This window comes from Ambystoma mexicanum, chromosome 9, assembly GCF_040938575.1.
Source record: "Ambystoma mexicanum isolate Mex_15411 chromosome 9, UKY_AmexF1_1, whole genome shotgun sequence".
Taxonomy (NCBI): domain Eukaryota; kingdom Metazoa; phylum Chordata; class Amphibia; order Caudata; family Ambystomatidae; genus Ambystoma; species Ambystoma mexicanum.
Genome location: NC_090931.1, coordinates 1,440,610,527 through 1,440,632,391, shown reverse-complemented (window position 1 = coordinate 1,440,632,391; position 21,865 = coordinate 1,440,610,527).

Below are 21,865 nucleotides of genomic sequence, written 5' to 3'. Positions count from 1 at the left end.
TTTGAATTTGCCAACACACAAAAAAAGCACAACAATGAGAATGCAGCAATTTAAAAAGCACACCTCGTTTTGACTTTGTCAAAGTGCAACAAAATAGCACACAATGGAGAATGCCACAAAGAGCGGTAGTGCAGCATAAAAAGAGTTATGTGCAAGTAGGCAGCAGAAGTAGGCTAAAATTAGATGTACAGTGAGAACCATGTCAAGTGGGAAGAGGAACCAATTAGCAGTGAGGTTAAGGCAGGTGATCCGGTGTGCTTTCTGGTGCAGGGTGGTGGCCCGTTGTTCATGGTATTGAATGCAGTGATGCAGATTAGTTTATTCTGTATGCATTGCTGGAAGGACGGATTGCAGGCGTTTCAGCATGGAGGGGCTCTTTTCAGTGAAAGACAGGGCCAGACAGGGGTCTAGTGGTGGGCCTTGTGTGGGGGCCGGTGTTCGCATGCCGGCTCCGCAGATTGGCAGAGATGAAGCACAAAGGAGCCCATCACAGATACGGCAGGGGAGATGTGCGATAAGCATGGATGATAGCAAACGAGGCAGCCATTACTCACGAAATGAAGGCCTGTAAAAAGGCAGTGGCCCAGATGCAAAACGGGGGCCTGGATAGCGCTTAGTAAAGAAACCACAAACAAACATAACAAACTCACATACATATAATTATGGGCGCTCGTTGGCTCTGAGTGATAGAAAAATTGCAACCAGGTAGACATCAAGCCCAAGAGGGCTTACCTGGTCGATTTGAGTGAGATTGGTGCCTGACTGCTCACTGTTAAGATGTTATAGCCAGCCCCATGGTGCGAGCACGGGTGTAGAAGAAGGAATGAAGAATATAAGGTTAACATGAACACCATATGCAGTTGTGGAACTTCCGGTGGCGTATCCAGGGAGTGGCCTGGGGTGCTGCGCGCTACCCCTGGAATATGATTGGTCACCCCAGTTTCCGCCCCATTATCCTAAACTATGATAATTATGTGAAAGGAAGATGGGAGCCCCTCTACTGAGAACAAACATGGGTCAAATACCCTGTACTTTGAAATGTCTTCCTCTCAGGGGGTTAGGGAGTCTCTATAACCACGCTAGACAATTCTCTGAACAAGCGTACCATCGACAACCCCAGACACGTGTTTTGGCCTGGTCAGGCCTCATCAGGTGAAGTTGCCTCTCAATAAGCACAGAAAGCAAGGGGGTCCACGCCTAGATTACCGTGGGTTACTTAGGGTGAACCCCCAAGTTTTACAAAATTACAAAGGTGTGTGGGAGCCCCTCTGGTGTGCCGCACGCTACCCCTGGAATATGATTGGCCATCTCAGTTGCCGCCCCATTATCGTAAACTATGATAATTATATGAAAGGAACGTGGGAGCCCCTGTACTGAGAACGAACATGGGTCAAATACCCTGTTCTATGGAATTTCTTCCACCTCCTCTACTTTATTTAACTATTCAACTACAAGCAGCCATTAGCCACATGGTGTATCGATTTTGGCTCTCTGGAATAGAGCCTCTGTTTCCTGGCAACAAGCGGCATGGTATTTACTATTGTATTAATTGTGTTGAACTCTGAAGACTTTGAGCCCGGACCGGATTACATTAATATTGTGCGCTCTAAAAGAAAGCAACTATTCCCCTGTGTACTTTTTTATGCCTTAGGCATGATTCACGGGAGCGAGGGGGGAGACAGGCGCTGGCAGCCCCTCGAGCCTTCGGGTGTTCCTCGCTCCGTGCTATTGGCGTTTGACCGTTGCTTGACGCTGGTGTTATCTGATAGTCCTTTTTAGAGTTTGTACTGAACTTTATCACCATGTCAAAAAGGAAGGTGCCTCTCTGTGACTCTCCATACTGTTCTAAAGAGGGCCTGAGAAAAATCTACAAAATGTTCAAGCCAATAAAAGATGTGCACGTTTTAATCACAGAAATAAAGGACCTTCTCAATGGCATTGATGGGTCAAGGAGCAGAAACATCCCCAAGTCGAACAGTGTTATTGATGGAAGTAATTCCAATATTTTCACTGTACATCCACAGGAAACCTTATGTTGCGCAGCTGCTCAAAAAGACCCACCTGCCCAAATGATAAAAGGGAGGAAGAAGGATGGGAACAAATGTATTTTAGATTGTTATGAAACCGATTTGGATGAAGGCCAAGTAGGGGTGCCGGGGTGGGGGTTATATCCTACCAACTACTGTGTAGGCCATTGGGTGGGCATGTTATCGAAATTCATACCAACCAAAACCACTGAATCATCAGATCACCACAAAGTTGCAAATCAGGAAAGATGTGTAGTTACAGTTGAACCCATAGTTAACAGTGTAGTTACATTGGGTACTGATGCGGAGGTGGTGGAGGTTGTCGAGGAATTTGTGTAAACATAACAACTGCAAATAGGTACCAGGTGCTTTTTGATATGCCTCTTGAAGACCTCCCTCAGCAAACCTTAAGTACGGCGTGAGCCTCTGATGATAATAATCTGGTGGAAGATCAGTTAGAGCTCTTTTTTGGTAAAACCCATAAGAATACCTCTTATGCAGACTGAGCCTTTGGACCAGCCGCTTGAGCAGCCGAATGATATTCAGAAAGGGCTTAATGCCTCACAAGAGGAACCTAAGGCCATGAAAGAAATGATAATGTCCATCAAACTCCAGATTGCAACCCATTCTGTAATCAGTGCTCCCACAGAGTTCCAGGATGTAGATCTGCCCTGTGATAGCCGCATACCAACCAATAATCCATGCTTGAAGAATATCGGTGGCACTCACCTTAAAGAAAGTGTACTTGCTAGTGGAGGGGACAAGGACTTTAGATCTGGGGCTCGGATAACGAATAGATCAACAGTGAGGTCCTCTCCCTTGGTGAAATTATTCAGTAACCCTTTATAGTGCTCCACGACTTGCTAAAGGGGCTTACAAAACCTTCGAACCACTGACTAATAAGTACTCTCACTGGTTCCGCCACGTTACGGGTTGCGTCTCTGTAATAAGAGATGATATTGTGCGTTTCACTAGACATAGGGGGTCATTTCCGAGATGGGAGGTAGTCATGGCGCTATTTGTGCCATGACTGGCTCCAATAACGGAACCGAGTCCGGTGTGGTGCAATGGGGATTTACCGGTCTACTCCGACCCTGGCGGGACCGGTAAGTCCCCATTGCACCAACCATTCCCCATTTGAGGCCCCATAGGGCTCAATGGGAATGGGGAGGGCGCAAATAACGGGCTCGCGAATGGCAAGCCCGTTATTTGCACCCTGGTCCCTTAGCAGGACCCGTAAGGGACGTGTGGTCCGACCACACCTAGGGAGCAGTCCAATCAATAGACCCGGACAAGAGAAGACCGGGAGCAGTCCTGACATCTGTGCACATAACGAGCTGGACGAAGTGGATTGACGGCCCTCAGCCCTCGATATGGAGAACTACAAAGACTTGTCCCCAGTTAGAATGATTTATTGGACTGTTGCAGGATTAAGCAAACATTTGGCTGACCAAGAGTGGTGTAGCTTCATTCGGGGGTTTGACCTACTGTTCTTTCAAGAAATCTGGGCTGTGGATCAATTGGTCTTTCAGGGGTACCAGATTATATCATCAATGGCCCAAAGAGGGGAAAGGGCAGACCGTTTGGAGGTTTATCGATATGGGTAAATGTGGCCCTCAATTGGAAGATCGTAGCATACGAGACTGGTATCCTGGATCTACAGCATTTGGTGGTGCATTTCACGAATGGGCATCAATTGTATATATAATCGACCTGGTGGTAGAACTAACCAATGCACTGTAGAGTTACTTCATGACCTGACTACTAACCTAGAAGGGAGCAATATCGAGAGAAATCATATCCTCATTGCAGAGGATTTTAACCTGCAATATGAGCCACTGCAGGAGCTTGAGGGTGTCCGGGATGATCAAGATGCGGCATAGCATAGACCAGCATTAATCTCCCAGCCCCCTACATGCCCTTGATCTGAGAGCGTGTAATGGTCGGTTTTCGTGAGACCGACCAGCCAAAGACACCCTTATTGGGAATACAATCAGATCCAGGTTAGACTATGCCCTGGTAAGTGCCAAGGATTGGGAGCTGGTATCAAGCTTTGTGGTACTCGAATGATGACCACGAACCTATTATGATAGCGTTTAATGCGTTCCCGTAGCTTACCCGTACGGTATGCAGAAATGCTAGCACAACAGCCATCAATACACTGGCCAATGCACGACACACAATTAAATGGGCTAAGCTTACTACTCGCACCCACAAACCTAGACCATATCCAACTATTTTAGGAAAGTTAGACAACTTGTCCGTGGCAGTATTAGAGGATTCTGAAATCTTGGGCGAATTTAGAGAGCTGGTGAGGGATATTCAACCATTAGTATCATGTTCTAGAGCAATTGTAGCTAGGCATGCTGCTAAGGAAGAGAATGGCATGATTTGGAAAGTAAACTTGCGAAAGCCCAGCTTACGGATTCTTTGAAAACGAACCCTAAAGTAGAGAAGACAATTCTGCGTGAAGACTTTGGTCAAGTCGAGATGGGCCATCGTTCTGCAGGCGGTCGATCAGGGGGAGATGCAGAGCTTCTGGAGACTATTTGTGAAAAAGGGGCTAAAAAGGGACACTGCACGTCTTGTAGCATTACCCCTGTGCTGTGGGCGACACACTTCATGCAATTGTATTGGGCGAGCCAGAGAGAGGCCTTAATGTCAGGGATTTTGCCCATCTTGATAGAGCCAGGATTGGCACAACCCATCAAGTGATCTCCCTTTGAACTTAGTTTAATGGATGTGTGGGAAGCATTACAACAACAGCATGGGCAGAAGGCACCTAACCCAGACAACATCCCGATAGATTTCTACAGGAATGAAAAAACTATTTTGGTCCCTATTCTCTGGTGGTTGTTCAATGCTCTCATTCACCTGAATACTGTCCTCCCTTCTTGGAGGGATGCTACAATTGTACCCATTTACAAAAATGGTGGCAGAGAGCCCCTGGGCAACTACAGACTGAAATCTCCGTTGGACAGCACCAGCAAGACTTTTGCCAAAGCAATTCTCAAACACCTTCAAGCCTGGGCAGATGCCAATGAGATAATTGACACCGCCTCCAGGCTGCTTTTCGAAGAGGGGAGAGCACTATCGATCAAAGTTTTCGACTGTAATTAATAATGTGAAATATGTGATATTGAGCCATTTGAAACTGTATGCCCTCTTTATTGACCTAAAAATGGCCTTCGACAGGGCACACCGGAATACTCTGTGGCAGGTTTTAGCAAGTAGGGGGATCCTGAGAGAAATGTTGACCGTTATACAGTAATCGTACTCCCAGAATAAAGCCGGAATACACTGTGGCAGGGTTTAGCAAGTAGGGGGATCCTGAGAGAAATGTTGGCCATTATACAGCAATCGTACTCCCAGAATAAAGCTTCTGTTCGATGGGATCTGGGAGGAGCTACCACAGAATCCTTCCCTGTGAAAAGAAGGGTGAGGCAGGGCTGCGTTCTTGCCCCCTTCGGTTTTCTCTCTATATCGATGAGGTCATTAAGGCTTTGCGTGCTAACTACCTGGATCAACCTAAGCTAGGGGTTGAATCGATACCAGCATTATTTCTTTGCTGATGAGGCAGTCATCCTAGCTACTTCACCTAAGGGCCTGAGAGTCACCCGGAATACTTTTCGGAAGAGATGCATGGAACCCCAGGGAAGACCGAGGCCCTTGTCTTCAGACCCAGGTATTCAAAGCCACAAAAACTTACCATTAGTATAAATGATTCTGTATTGGAACAAGTGAAGTTTTATGACTATTTAGGCAGCACTTCTCGGAAACTGGCCACTGGGCAGCCCAAATAGACAAAGCGTGTATTCATTTTGGGAAATATAGTAGGGCAATTAATTTTTTTTCAATAACCATGGAAATTGGGCAATCTTGCCGGCTCTGTATAGGGCTCAGGCCAAAGCTAATGCCCTATATGGCGATGACATCTGGGGCTTTGCAAAATACCGCTAATTTAAGCATTGCAGATAACGTGTTTTTGAAGAAATTGCTAATGCTCCAGCTTAAACACATTGGGCCTCATTACGAGCATGGACCCCCATACCGGTTACCGGGTCCAGGTCCGGGTTCCAGGAATGAGGAATTACTGGGCCATTCCAACCTTGGAGGGCCCGGTAATTCCCTTTCGCGGGACCCGGACCCGGTACATCCCCATTCCCATTTGAGCCCCCATAGGGCTCAATGGGAAAGGGGAGGATGCAAACAACGGGCCCGTTAATGATGGTCCCGTTGTTAGCATCCTGGTCTGCTAGCGGGTCCCGCTAAGGACGCCTGGTTTTTCCAGACGTCCTTTGCGGAACCCACGAGTAGACCTCGTAATGAGGCAGCAGAGGGTTAACGGTGCCGGCAGCTCTAACGGCGCCGTTAACCCTCTACCGCCTGGGTCGTAATGAGGTCCATTGATTCATCTGGATCTGGACCTGTGCCCAATAGGGGCAGACACCCTCCTAAGAACTGTATTCGATTGGGTAAGGGTCTGGAGTTCCCCAGCTTTGTTGATATGCAGGGATGGGCTTATACGTGTTATGAGTCTAGCAGGAGGGACATCGCTGCCATGGCTGAAGCATGTGAAAGCTGTGCTCTATGACCTGAACCTAGAATCCCTATGGTGTAACCCGCAAACTAGTGTCAATACCCATAAGACCAGTGAAGAAATGGCAGCCAGGGACTATACGCAGAGGCGTATGGTGAAGGCACGCAGTTCATTACAATCAGCCCCGGAATGCCTCTCGTGTAAACGGTTCCGGCTTTGAGAAATAGCCGGGTGTGGTTAGTCCACCTTTGGTGCAAATGCATTTTCTGAAATTCAGATTTGGCTTACTGAGCGTTGCAGCCGTTACTAAATGATGGGGTGTGAATAACAATAGTGCCTGCCCACTCTGTGGTTTTTGAACTTGAAACTGCAGTTCTTTTTGAGCTATTTTGCAATAGGTTCTAAGGGCAAAATACCCGAAACCCTTGTTTATTTTAGAAAACGCCCTAAGTGTTAACCAGGCAATGGCATTCATTAAGCAGACAAAGGACATACATGTATCTTGTTTCTAATTATGTATTTCATGCATGGCTCAATAGAATCAATAACCTGCAGAATTAGTACCTTAAAATGTTTGGAAATGTCCTCCTTTTTATTATAAGAGGTTTTAAATTGTTTCTGTGCAACTTGATTGGATATTTTAAACTTACTTCCAATGTGACATTTTATCCATTGAGTATAGAACAGTATATTAATTTTAAAAATGTCATGTTTTTTAATGAACGTCTTGTATTTGCATGAGATTTGTACATAATTTTATCATTAATGCCAACGTCGTTTAGAGCATACTGATTATATACCAGTACTAGACAATCCTGACGTAACATGTGCCATTCTAGCAGATGCTAAAGGTGAATATCGGTGGGTAATACTTGTGTCCCCTTTAAATATCGGAATTACCACTGATCGCTTCCAGGAAAGGGACGTAGGTTCCTGTGACTTATTAATGGTAATTGAACAGGCTAAACATATAGGTAACTGTCTTCTTTTGAATTTGAAAGGCATATTTGTATCAGATGGAAGAGAGGTATGCACGGCATTAGAACAGTATCTAAGTTCAATCCATCAATTACACAGGCCTCTATGATGTGTCTTTGTTGATGAGCAATTGTCAGTCTTGTTCCATTGCAGGGTCCCTGTGATGGCATAGGATTGCGTAGTAGCAGAATTACAGCCCCTACTTAGCTCGTGAGGAGGCATTTGTCCTATAGCATTTCACTCTTTAGAAACTGCAACGTTGAACCGGTAATAAACTGTTCATTGACGCTGGAACCGCCATGCCCTATCTGAAGGGAAGTGGGGGTGGAAAGAAGTAACTTGAAATTATTCTGAATTATTATTATTTGCGATAGTGGAAGGTGACCCCGTAGAACCATGCTCATTATGTTTGTTAAAATGATAGTTGTTGTTGAATCAGCAGGGCACACAGAGGTGCACTTTGCCATTTGGACAGCAGAGGGAAACCTAACACTGATGAATTGCATCAGCTAAGTATGGAAACATACCTAAGCATTTTATATATATAGATGACTTTTATGTAGATGTCAGATGAGCTAGATGAATTAATAATTTATTGTATTCTTCTTGAGAGCACATTTATATTGTACCTCATTGTACTTTGTTTTGCTTTTATGGATTAATGTCCAAAAAGCTTGTTTAGACTGACTGACTATAATCTATCATTTATACTGGAACTGGTTGTTAGATATTAACTTTGTAACCTTTTAAAAAGAGCACATTTACAAAATTAGTGCAATGTAATCATTTCCTTTTTTATTGGCTTCTTTTACCAAGAATGCATAGCATTGTGTCTCTCAAAATGTCCCTCCTTCTTAGAAAGGGTTGCGCTCAGATAAAATAAATGATCTCTTTCTCCTGTGGGCACCATTAAAGTATGCACAAACACTAATACCTAACATAAAAATAGGACGACTGTCAGGTGGCCTTTTGATAGGTGTTTCCCATGACCTACCCTCCACAGTTGTCCAACCTTTAGACGTAGATGGAAACGTTATTGCAGTGGAAGTAGGCATAGCTCATGGGGGCATAAGCAAACAAATGTTACTAATTTGCATTAACGATCCCCCAGGGATGGATACAACAGAAGCCATCTTCAAGTATATAGACAAGTTGATCATGTCATGGGTAGACGATGCAGAGTCTGATATCCTTCTGGGTGGGGATATGAATGCAAGAAGTCGGTGAATCAGTGTCCTGGGAGAACCTTGGCCATTTACTGAAAAGAAATAATATGTTACTGAAGGATTCTAACATTAAGGGATGCAAGTGGCTCAACTTTTGTGCTGGTTGGGAACTCACGCCCCTCAATGGCTGACTGCTAAATGACATCCCGGGTAAACCAACATGGATTGTGGGCATAAATGCGGAACCCTAGATTCCCTGTGTGGGAATGGGCCACTGCTTGAATATGCATAATCATTGTGTGGTACCCACTGAGTACAGTGATCAATGTATATTGGAATTCTGCCGAAAAGGAATTGGTGGGAACATTATGGAAACGGGCCCTGGGGACCTGGAGATCAACCAAGGAGGAAATAGGATTCGTAGGTCTGAGGGTAATATTAGGAGGGCCAGTAGGTTGCTCGCTGATGCCCTAGTAGATGGATCCAACCACTTGGCCTGGCTCTCTGCAAAGAGCATAGAATCTTGGTTTGGTGAAATCACTGACATGTGGGGACAGTCAAGGGAATACCACAAACTAAGTTTGGGGACAGAATAATTAAACCCTTTGACATGGAAGTCCAGTTGGCCAAACGTATATTGTGCAGAAAAGTGCGAACCATAAAGCGATCCTCACGCTCGATTAAGGACATTTTGGTCAAATTCAAAAAAGCTAAAAATGCATATTGCAATTGGTATAAGAAATGTAAAGCACTAGGTCTAACATATAACTGCCAAATGTTATTAAAGGTTATGATGAGCCATAACCCAAAAACTATATGGCGCACATTGTCACTGGCTAAAGACCCCAAAGACACACAAAAAATAACAATCCTATGCCTGAGCTTACCTGGTGGGTGGTTTGTTGAATCAAAGATGTTTAAAAACCAAAAGGGTTTGGAAAAAAGATGGGAGATGACCAACCTTGGCTGCTGCATTTCAATCGGGATTGCTTAGTGGATATTATTGGAAAGGCAAAACATTCTAGGGCTTCTGGTCCAAATGGCTTAGCCATGGCAGTATTGAAAGCAGATCCTGTAAAGTGGGTAGTGTTGTTATGTAACCTGCTCAAGAAAGTATGCTGGCAGAGGGGGATCTCTCAATCCTGGACTCGATCCATACTGGTGCCTGTTTACAAAGCTGGAGACCGCCTGGCACCTGACAATTATTGCCTGCCGGCCTTATTAGACACCACAGGGAAAGTGTTGCGACGTGTGTCTTAAAACATCTGCAAGCATGGGTGGATGAAAAAGAATTGTTACATCTTGCTTCCGAGCAGGTGCCAGTATGAATCTTAATTTGAGAGTTCTGGATAGATTGATCAACAATGCAAGAAGAAAAACAAACCCTTCTCTGTATATAGTGTTCGTGGACTTCAAATATGCATTTGATCTAGTTACTAGGTAGCAACTCTTGGAAAAATGCTCAATCGGGGTTGCCCTGTGTGGTTATTAGAGATAATCACGTGTTTGCATAATAACACAACCCCTAGGATAAGATGTGGAAATGGGAACTATCTATATGCTGAATTTAGTATAAATAGAGGAGTTAAACAAGGATGTGTGATGGCTCCACGCCTCTTTAATTTATACTTAGCCGATTTGATCCGCCGTTTAGAGGCGGTAGCTAAATGCTCACCCAAAATCGGTCAAGATCGAATTACTGCAATTTTGTATGCAGATTACCTTGTGCTACTGGGCCCTACTGTAGTGGGAATCAAGGGTCTACTAGGGGACCTGGTCAGTTACGCCAATGAAAATGAGTGGTTCATAAACCTAGGTAATACCAAGGTGATGTTGGTATCTCCCAAAAAAATAAAGAGGATGTCCATTGAAACACAAATAGGACAAATCCAGTGTACACCTTCGTATAAATATCTCGGTCTTGACCTAATTCATAGCGCAAGTTATGATAACATAATAAAATCTAAGACCACGAAGGCAAGGCGACTAACCTTTTTGATCAACCCCTTTGCAAGAGGAAGGGCAGGTTTCTCAATGAGTGGGATTTTGTTATTATTTAAACAATGGTTTTGCCCTGCTATACTTTGTGGATCAGAAGCCCTGCAGATGAACACATTAGAATGGCTAAATCGCGCTGAAGCGTTCTTTGGCGCAGTATTTTGAACCTGCCACAATGTACACCTCTGGAGCACTTGTGGCTAGAATTGGGTCTTCTACCTTTAAAGGATATGGTACTAAGATGCAGGGGGGAGCTGTTCCCCCATACACAAACCATCAGTACAAAAAAGTGAATGGCTCGTATGGTCTCCTATAGTCATTAGGAGATAAACACTGCTGATAAATACCTAAAGCTGGTACATGAACTGTTTATATCTATAAACTGGCACCCGGACTTTCATCGTGGGCCCACATTCGGGACATTAAAGAACGTGTTTGTGAGGAAGATTGCACAGCGGGATTGGTTGGGCAATTATGCCCACCTAGAAGCACTCCACGGCTACGGCCAGGTGTCAGGTGAGATACACAGATTCATGAGACCCCAATCTCATCTTTTGATCTGTCCTGACCCTGAGGTAAGAAGACTCACACTCTTGACCCGGATTAACCAACTTCCGGCACTCACCTCATTGGACGGATGCTTAAAATGTAACGAGGACAGCAGATATTGCAGAATTTGTAAGAAGCCTGCGAATTGGGAAACAGTGAGGCACATTTAATGCCCGAAGCTGGGCTCATTATACATCATATACCCAGGGCATTTAGTACATAATTATGAGGCAATATTAGAACCTGAACCTGAATTCTGGACTTATGGCCTGAGCACACATTCCACCTCAGTCCATGTTGCCCTGTACCAAATCTAGCTTATTGTTAGAACACATATCGTGTGGGAACACTAACAATACATTCAGGGGGACATCCACCAACTTGTAAGCACTGTTTAACGAAGTTACGCGACACTCAAGCCCTTAGAATGCGGGACAGCTTGAGGGCAGCGTCTTATTTGTATAGGTTAATGTACAGGATTGCAGCATTGATTAGTTAGTCCTGCTGAAATCAATTGCACAGGTATTGGGCACTTATTGATTTTACTTTTAAGAATTTTAGGACTTTTAATGATTTTTGAGCTATTGAATGTTTTATTAGTAATTGCGTTTCAAGTGTTAGTTTGTTCGGCTAGCTCTGTTTACAAATATTATGGATCTGGAAACTTAAAGTTTATGAATTTTAAGAATTTTGAATGTACTTAGAATGTATGTATATGTTAATATGTTAATATGTTTGTGTATGTATATATGTATATGGTATTGTTGTGGCCTTGAAGAACGACAGGACGCTGTAGTGAGTCTACTCTACTTTATTAAATAACAACTGGTGGGGACTGGTAAATGTCCAAGTTCTCATCAAGCACGTACTTACAGTTCAGTTACGTTGGGACTTCCCCACTTGAGTCACTGAGGGAAATGTGTGCGCTAGGATGGCACGCTGTAAACTTCTAGGGCCCCCAGGTAACCTCCTGTGGCTGTGGTGTTACACCCTAGAAGCTGTGCTGTATGGCTGCTGGAAGTTCTTACTTCTTAGCTCCTCATCAGGAGCAGCGCTGTGGTGCGACCGCTTCATCTCGCGGGCTGCCAGCTCTCTCGCGGGAAACGTTTTCCCGCGGAGCGTGGGCTCGCGAGATCACGTTACGTGTGATCTCGCGAGAACACGCTCCCGCGATCGTGTGATGTCCCCACACACCTCCTTTGCCGGGAAAAGAGGATGGGTCGTCATTCCATGACGAAGTCTGCAAACTTGCTGGGTTTTCTTCTCTCTCTCTGAGGTCTGCTTAGATCTGTATATGGGGCAGGATTGCTGGAGTACCCTTGAGAACATGCGGGTGATTCAAGTTCTTCTTCCCTTGCTCTTCGCTGTGACTCCCTGGATGTAGTCGGAGAGTTGGGGCTTGAGAACTCGTTGCCGTGGTGTCTCTCCAAGACACCTCTTTCTGAGCGGCGAGGGTTTTCGGATGTCCCTTGGCGGTCTTGATCTTCTCCGGTGTCCCAGTGTGGTTGTTCCATGTCTTCCCTCCTGCGGTACATGGCCACTCTCTCCAGGTTCCATTTCCTTCCGTCGCTGGTGCAGATGTGGTTTGACCCTCTCTCCATGACTTCTATGGGACTGCTGTACTTGGAGCCGGTCGAATTGTCTTTGTGGGGAAGGCGTATTTTCACCAGGTCACCTCTGTTAATTGCTGTGTGTCGAGCGGCTCGACGCAAGTCCCCTTGGGCCTTCATGGCTTCTTTGTTGCGCCGCATGCGAAACGCTACGTCGTCCATGTTCACGTCTTCGTCAGCCCTCACTTGATGGAGCCAGGGTGGTACCAGTGAGGATGAAGCCCTTCTCCCCCTCAGCAGATGGAATGGGGAGAACCCAGTGACGGCGTTGGGGGTGAGGTGGTGTGCCGCTGCTGCTTCCTTGACCGTCTTGTACGGGTCTGAGCCCGAGGCATGAGCCAGTTGTAGTGCCCCTTTGATGAAGCGGTTTGCTCGCTCAACCAGGCCATTGGCCTGTGGGTGGTATAGGCTTGCTCTCCGTTGTCGAATGTTGTTGAGCTTGAGAAACTTCTCCATTTCTCGGGAGACTAGCTGGACTCCGTTGTCTGTGACGAGTTCTTCTGGTAGACCTTCCCGCTGGAATACGGCGGTGAGTGTTTCAATGACTGTGCTTGTGGTGATGTCTGACGTGAAGTCAGCTTCCACCCATTTGGAGAAGTAGTCAACCATGACTATCCCATATCTGTGCTCTGGGGGCATGTTGTCCAGGGGCCCAATGAAATCCAAACCTAGCTTTCGCCACACCCCTTTGGGGACTTCGATGGGCAGCATGGGGGCTTGCCTCACAGTTAGGCGCTTGTCACTGTTGGTGCACTCGTGGCGCCTTTCGACCGTTTGTCTTATGTCCTGGTCCATGCCTGGCCACCAGTAGGCGTCGCGGATCCTGCGTCTGGTCATGTTGCATCCCGGGTGGCCCGAATGTGCCCTGCACATTATCACTTTGTGGATGCCGCTGGGCGGGATGATTTGATCGCCTCTGAAGATGAGACCGTTAATGGTTGAGATTTCCTCGTTCACTTTCCAGTAGGGACGGAGGCCTTCGGGGATCGCTCTCTCGTTGGGCCATCCTTCGCGAACCCAGGTGCTGACGTGCCGTAGGGCCTCGTCCTGTTCGAACTCCTCCCGCCAGTGGCGCTCACTCAGGTCCATGTATTCGCCATTCCTTAAGTCACTGATGGAGGCTACGACACACTCATCCTCCAAGAACGTGGTGTCGGGGGCTCCTTGGCTCAGGAGTCTGGACATGCAGTCCGCTTGTGCATTTTTCCACCCCGCAATGTGTGCTATTTCGTATGTGTATTCTTGATGCTTTGCAGCGATTCTGGCCAGCCTCGGGGTGGCCGTCTTGGTGCCGCCCGGGCTCAACATGTGGATGAGGGGTTTGTGGTCGGTGACCAGCTTGAATCTCGTCCCCCATACGTACGATCTGAAGTAGTCGACGGCCCATGCACATGCCAACATTTCCTTCTCGACCGTGGAGTAATTCTTCTCCGATGCGGATAACGCTTTGGATGCAAACGCCACAATGTTCTCAGCATCTCCCTTCTTCTGGGTCAGGGTGGCCCCCAGGCCATACGCGCTGGCGTCTGTGGTAATGCAGGTGTCCCAATCAGGGTTGTATGGTTTCAGGCACGGCGCGTGTAGGATTCTCTTTTTGATTTCACAGAACGCCTCGTTCTGTTCCGGACCCCACAAGTAGGCTGCCCCCTTCTTCAGAAGCTCCCTAATGGGAGACGTGGTCTCGGAGAATCTGGGGACGAATTTGGCGTAGTACTCCGCTAGGCCCAGGAATGAGCTTAGCTCCTCTTTGGACAACGGAGCCGGTGCTTCTGTTATGGCATGCATGAGGTCCTTCTAGGGACTGACGCCGTCACTTGAGATGCAGTACCCAAGGTATTCTACATTGTTCACTCCGAAGACGCATTTTTCGTGGCGTAGGTGAATGCCCTCCTCTTGAAGCCTGCTCAAAACAGCCCTCAGTGCCTTGTTATGGGTCTCGCCGTCTTTGGCATACACAAGGATATCATCTTGAAAGAAGGAAACATTTGTGAGTCCTTTGAGTAAGGAGTTCATCATTCTCTGAAATGCGGATGCCGCCGACGACAACCCGAATGGCATGCGGGTATATTGAAAGGTGCCGAAGGGCGTGATGAACGCTGTAAGGGGGCGAGAGGCCTTGTGCAGGGGAATCTGGTGATAGGCATCACGCATGTCCAGCTTAGAGAAGATTGCCACCTCTTTCATCATGAGGACGATCTCATTGATACTGGGGAGTGGAAAGCTATCTGTGATTACCTCTAGATTGAGGCTTCTTAGGTCGATGCAGATCCTAAGGTCATTGCTGGATTTCTTTTTGATCAAAACTACTGGACTCAACCACTCTGAGGATTCCACGGTCTCGATGGTTCCTTCTTCGACCATTTTCCGAAGGTGGGCCTCCAATGCGGGTCTCGCTGTGGCAGGTACTGTCCTGACTTTGTGTTTCACCGGTATGGTGTGGGTTTCAGGCGAATCTTGTGGACATAGTTTCTCACCTTCCCTGGGTTCTCGGAGAACAGGTCCGGGAACATCTCCTTGAAGTTCAGCGCTGCTCCTGAGGAGACCATGAGAACCTGTTCCGGAGTGCTGGGATCCAGTTTCATGCTGAGTTTGTGTTGATCGTCCCATCCCAGTACAGCTGGGCCTTTGGGTGATAAATACACTTTGGTGGTGGTGGACCTCCCTTTGAATTCGATCCGGGCTTTGATGTAGCCTAAAAGGTCAACAGTTGCACCACCGAACACCGTCGGCTTTTGCCTGGTCGTTCTGATCTCTACTTGTGCTTGTCCCATCATTTCCTTATACGTGTTGATGGGGAGGATTGTGAGGTCGGATCCCGAGTCTGCCATGACGCGCGTTTCCATTCCGTCAACTTTAATGGTGCAGTGGGGCTTTTCCCTCCTGGCCTGGGGAGCGTTGACCATGACAACCATGGGTCTGTCCTGCTGGTCGTCATCGTCGCTTGAAACGCAGTCACCATCGACACATGAAACCGTCTTCTCCCGCCACGTGCATGCCAGAGCCACGTGGCCGATGTGTCCGCACTTAGAGCACTCTTTATTCCTGGCGGGGCAGTCGCGATCATTCGCCATGTGTTTGGTGCTGGTGCATCTATAGCATTTGGGTGCCTCCTTTTGCCTGGGACCTTTGTCTCTGGGGCCGTCGCGGGACTGCTTGTCTCCGCACCCTCTCCATTGTAGCGCCGCAAGTTCGGGCGCGGGCAGGTGACTTCCCACCTCTTTGCGTCTGCTGGAGGTTTCCTCCTCCGCCCTGGCAATTTGTATGGCCTTGTCAAGGGTGACCTCCTTTTCTTGTATGAACTTGTCCTGCACTTTCCTAGAGTTGGTGTGAACGACGAGCATGTCGCAGATGACCTGTTCTGCGTTTTCGCCAAAGGCGCAAAGAGAGGCCAGCTCCCTCATCCTGGTGATGTAGTCGTCCACGGGTTCGCTCCCTTCTTGTTTGCGGGTGTAGAACATCAGCCTGTGCAGTACAACGTTCTCCTTATTGGTGAACCTCTTCACAATGCGACGGGTTGCTTCCTTGTAGACGGCGTCGTCATCATCGGCCGCAGGTATCTCCTTCAACCCAGCAAAAATGCGCTGTCCTTCAACCCCCAACGCATTTAACAGCATCGCCTTCTTCCTCACGGGGACATACCGCGTGCCGCCTATCGCTTCCAGATAGGTGGAGGACAGGGGCTCCCACTGCATCCATGGAATTGCTGGTGTCCCTGGTGACGGGAGAAAGGCAGGGGGCGGTGTGGCGCCTTGCATGGTGAGGCCGTGGGGTCTTTAGTATCCTCGTCGCCAATTATGTTGTGGCCTTGAAGAACGACAGGACGCTGTAGTGAGTCTACTCTACTTTATTAAATAACAACTGGTGGAGACTGGTAAATGTCCAAGTTCTCATCAAGCACGTACTTACAGTTCAGTTACGTTGGGACTTCCCCACTTGAGTCACTGAGGGAAATGTGTGCGCTAGGATGGCACGCTGTAAACTTCTAGGGCCCCCAGGTAACCTCCTGTGGCTGTGGTGTTACACCCTCGAAGCTGTGCTGTACGGCTGCTGGAAGTTCTTACTTCTTAGCTCCTCATCAGGAGCAGCGCTGTGGTGCGACGCTTCATCTCGCGGGCTGCCAGCTCTCTCGCGGGAAACGTTTTCCCGCAGAGCGTGGGCTCGTGAGATCACGTTACGTGTTATCTTGCGAGAACACGCTCCCGCGATCGTGTGATGTCCCCACAGGTATGCATTCATAAATGTACTTAAACGTTCTATGAATACCTATAAACCTATAAATACATAAATAAATAAAGTATATCGCTGTTTAGGTTTATACAGAAGCACATTCACGCCCCTCTTGAGAGTATAGTCGTTCCCTCTGCCCACGTTACCACCACAGTGTACAGAGGTATACTGCTTGACTGTCCCTGTTTTACCTTTGTGATCGAGATCACTGCTGTTTGGTAGAAGTGTGAGAGCTGAGCAGGTGGTATCGCCGTTGCTCATCCTTCTGCTCCTGCAGGGCAGAAATAATGTTGTCACACTCAGCTGCTACACTGGCACAGCAGGGGACAATTCACCTGTAAGTTCCGCGGGGCTGTGTTACCCAGCGTGGAGGAGAGACTGCCTGCTACACTGGCACAAGAGGGGGCATTTCACATATAACTGCCCCAGGGGCTGTGTTGTCCAGCGTGGAGGAGAAGCTGCCTGCTACACTGGCACAAGAGGGGACATTTCACTTGTAAGGGCCCCAGGGGCTGTGGTACCCAGCGTGGAGGAGAGACTGCCTGCTACACTGGCACAAGAGGGGACATTTCACTTGTAAGGGCCCCAGAGGCTTGTTACCCAGCGTGGAGGAGAGACTGCCTGCTACACTGGCACAAGAAGGGACATTTCACTTGTAAGGGCCCCAGGGGCTGTGTTACCCAGTGTGGAGGGGAGACTGACTGCTACACTGGCACAAGAGGGGACATTTCACTTGTAAGGGCCCCAGGGGCTGTGTTACCCAGCATGGAGGAGAGACTGCCTGCTACACTGGCTCAAGAGGGGACATTTCACATATAACTGCCCCAGGGGCTGTGTTGTCCAGCGTGGAGGAGAGGCTGCCTGCTACACTGGCACAAGAGGGGACATTTCACCTGTAAGTGCCCCAAGGGTTGTGTTACCCAGCGTGGAGGAGAGACTGCCTGCTACACTGGCACAGAGGGGACATTTCACTTGTAAGGGCCCCAGGGGCTGTGTTACCCAGCGTGGAGGAGAGACTGCCTGCTACACTGGCACAAGAGGGGACATTTCACTTGTAAGGGCCCCAGAGGCTTGTTACCCAGCGTGGAGGAGAGACTGCCTGCTACACTGGCACAAGAAGGGACATTTCACTTGTAAGGGCCCCAGGGGCTGTGTTACCCAGCATGGAGGAGAGACCGCCTGCTACACTGGCACAAGAGGGGACATTTCACTTGTAAGGGCCCCAGGGGCTGTGTTGCCCAGCATGGAGGAGAGACTGCCTGCTACACTGGCACAAGAGGGGACATTTCACATATAACTGCCGCAGGGGCTGTGTTGTCCAGCGTGGAGGAGAAGCTGCCTGCTACACTGGTACAAGAGGGGACATTTCACCTGTAAGTGCCCCAAGGGTTGTGTTACCCAGCGTGGAGGAGAGACTGCCTGCTACACTGGCACAAGAGGGGAAATTTCACTTGTAAGGGCCCCAGGGGCTGTGTTATCCAGCGTGGAGGAGAGACTGCCTGCTACATTGGCACAAGAGGGGACATTTCACTTGTAAGGGCCCCAGAGGCTTGTTACCCAGCGTGGAGGAGAGACTGCCTGCTACACTGGCATAAGAGGGGACATTTCACTTGTAAGGGCCCCAGGGGCTGTGTTACCCAGCATGGAGGAGAGACTGTCTGCTACACTGGCACAAGAGGGGACATTTCACTTGTAAGGGCCCCAGGGTCTGTGTTAACCAGCATGGAGGAGAGACTGCCTGCTACACTGGCAAAAGAGGGGGCATTTCACTTGTAAGGGCCCCAGAGGCTTGTTACCCAGCGTGGAGGAGAGACTGCCTGCTACACTGGCACAAGAGGGGACATTTCACTTGTAAGGGCCCCGGGGGCTGTGTTACCCAGCGTGGAGGAGAGACTGCCTGCTTCACTGGCACAAGCGGGGGCATTTCACTTGAAAGGGCCCCAGGGGCTGTGTTACCCAGCGTGGAGGAGAGACTGCCTGATACACTGGCACAAGGGGGGGGGCATTTCACTTGTAAGGGCCCCAGGTGCTGTGTTGCCCAGCGTGGAGGAGAGACTGCCTGCTACACTGGCACCAGAGGGACATTTCACTTGTAAGGGCCCCAGGGGCTGTGTTGCCCAGCGTGGAGGAGAGACTGCCTGCTACACTGGCACAAGAGGGGACATTTCACATATAACTTCCCCAGGGACTGTGTTGTCCAGCGTGGAGGAGAAGTTGCCTGCTACACTGGCACAAGAGGGGACATTTCACCTGTAAGTGCCCCAAGGGTTGTGTTACCCAGCGTGGAGGAGAGACTGCCTGCTACACTGGCACAAGAGGGGACATTTCACTTGTAAGGGCCCCAGGGTCTGTGTTACCCAGCATGGAGGGGAGACTGCCTGCTACACTGGCACAAGAGGGGGCATTTCACTTGTAAGGGCCCCAGAGGCTTGTTACCCAGCGTGGAGGAGAGACTGCCTGCTACACTGGCACAAGAGGGGACAGTTCACTTCTAAGGGCCCCAGGGGCTGTGTTACCCAGCGTGGAGGAGAGACTACCTGCTACACTGGCACAAGAGGGGACATTTCACTTGTAAGGGCCCCGGGCGCTGTGTTACCCAGCATGGAGGAGAGAATGTCTGCTACACTGGCACAAGAGGGGACATTTCACTTGTAAGAGCCCCAGAGGCTTGTTATCCAGCGTGGAGCGGAGACTGCCTGATACACTGGCACAAGAGGGGGCATTTCACTTGTAAGGGCCCCAGGGGCTGTGTTACCCAGCGTGGAGGAGGGGCAGCCTGCTACACTGGCACACGAGGGGACATTTCACTTGTAAGGGCCCCAGGGGCTGTGTTACCCAGCGTGGAGGAGGGGCAGCCTGCTACACTGGCACACGAGGGGACATTTCACTTGTAAGGGCCCCAGGGGCTGTGTTACCCAGTGTGGAGGGGAGACTGACTGCTACACTGGCACAAGAGGGGACATTTCACTTGTAAGGGCCCCAGGGGCTGTGTTACCCAGCATGGAGGAGAGACTGCCTGCTACACTGGCTCAAGAGGGGACATTTCACATATAACTGCCCCAGGGGCTGTGTTGTCCAGCGTGGAGGAGAGGCTGCCTGCTACACTGGCACAAGAGGGGACATTTCACCTGTAAGTGCCCCAAGGGTTGTGTTACCCAGCGTGGAGGAGAGACTGCCTGCTACACTGGCACAGAGGGGACATTTCACTTGTAAGGGCCCCAGGGGCTGTGTTACCCAGCGTGGAGGAGAGACTGCCTGCTACACTGGCACAAGAGGGGACATTTCACTTGTAAGGGCCCCAGAGGCTTGTTACCCAGCGTGGAGGAGAGACTGCCTGCTACACTGGCACAAGAAGGGACATTTCACTTGTAAGGGCCCCAGGGGCTGTGTTACCCAGCATGGAGGAGAGACCGCCTGCTACACTGGCACAAGAGGGGACATTTCACTTGTAAGGGCCCCAGGGGCTGTGTTGCCCAGCATGGAGGAGAGACTGCCTGCTACACTGGCACAAGAGGGGACATTTCACATATAACTGCCCCAGGGGCTGTGTTGTCCAGCGTGGAGGAGAAGCTGCCTGCTACACTGGTACAAGAGGGGACATTTCACCTGTAAGTGCCCCAAGGGTTGTGTTACCCAGCGTGGAGGAGAGACTGCCTGCTACACTGGCACAAGAGGGGAAATTTCACTTGTAAGGGCCCCAGGGGCTGTGTTACCCAGCGTGGAGGAGAGACTGCCTGCTACATTGGCACAAGAGGGGACATTTCACTTGTAAGGGCCCCAGAGGCTTGTTACCCAGCGTGGAGGAGAGACTGCCTGCTACACTGGCATAAGAGGGGACATTTCACTTGTAAGGGCCCCAGGGGCTGTGTTACCCAGCATGGAGGAGAGACTGTCTGCTACACTGGCACAAGAGGGGACATTTCACTTGTAAGGGCCCCAGGGTCTGTGTTAACCAGCATGGAGGAGAGACTGCCTGCTACACTGGCAAAAGAGGGGGCATTTCACTTGTAAGGGCCCCAGAGGCTTGTTACCCAGCGTGGAGGAGAGACTGCCTGCTACACTGGCACAAGAGGGGACATTTCACTTGTAAGGGCCCCGGGGGCTGTGTTACCCAGCGTGGAGGAGAGACTGCCTGCTTCACTGGCACAAGCGGGGACATTTCACTTGTAAGGGCCCCGGGGGCTGTGTTACCCAGCATGGAGGAGAGACTGTCTGCTACACTGGCACAAGAGGGGGCATTTCACTTGTAAGGGCCCCAGAGGCTTGTTACCCAGCGTGGAGGAGAGACTGCCTGATACACTGGCAGAAGGGGGGGCATTTCACTTGAAAGCGCCCCAGGGGCTGTGTTACCCAGCGTGGAGGAGAGACTGCCTGATACACTGGCACAAGGGGGGGGGGCATTTCACTTGTAAGGGCCCCAGGTGCTGTGTTGCCCAGCGTGGAGGAGAGACTGCCTGCTACACTGGCACCAGAGGGACATTTCACTTGTAAGGGCCCCAGGGGCTGTGTTGCCCAGCGTGGAGGAGAGACTGCCTGCTACACTGGCACAAGAGGGGACATTTCACATATAACTTCCCCAGGGGCTGTGTTGTCCAGCGTGGAGGAGAAGTTGCCTGCTACACTGGCACAAGAGGGGACATTTCACCTGTAAGTGCCCCAAGGGTTGTGTTACCCAGCGTGGAGGAGAGACTGCCTGCTACACTGGCACAAGAGGGGACATTTCACTTGTAAGGGCCCCAGGGTCTGTGTTACCCAGCATGGAGGGGAGAC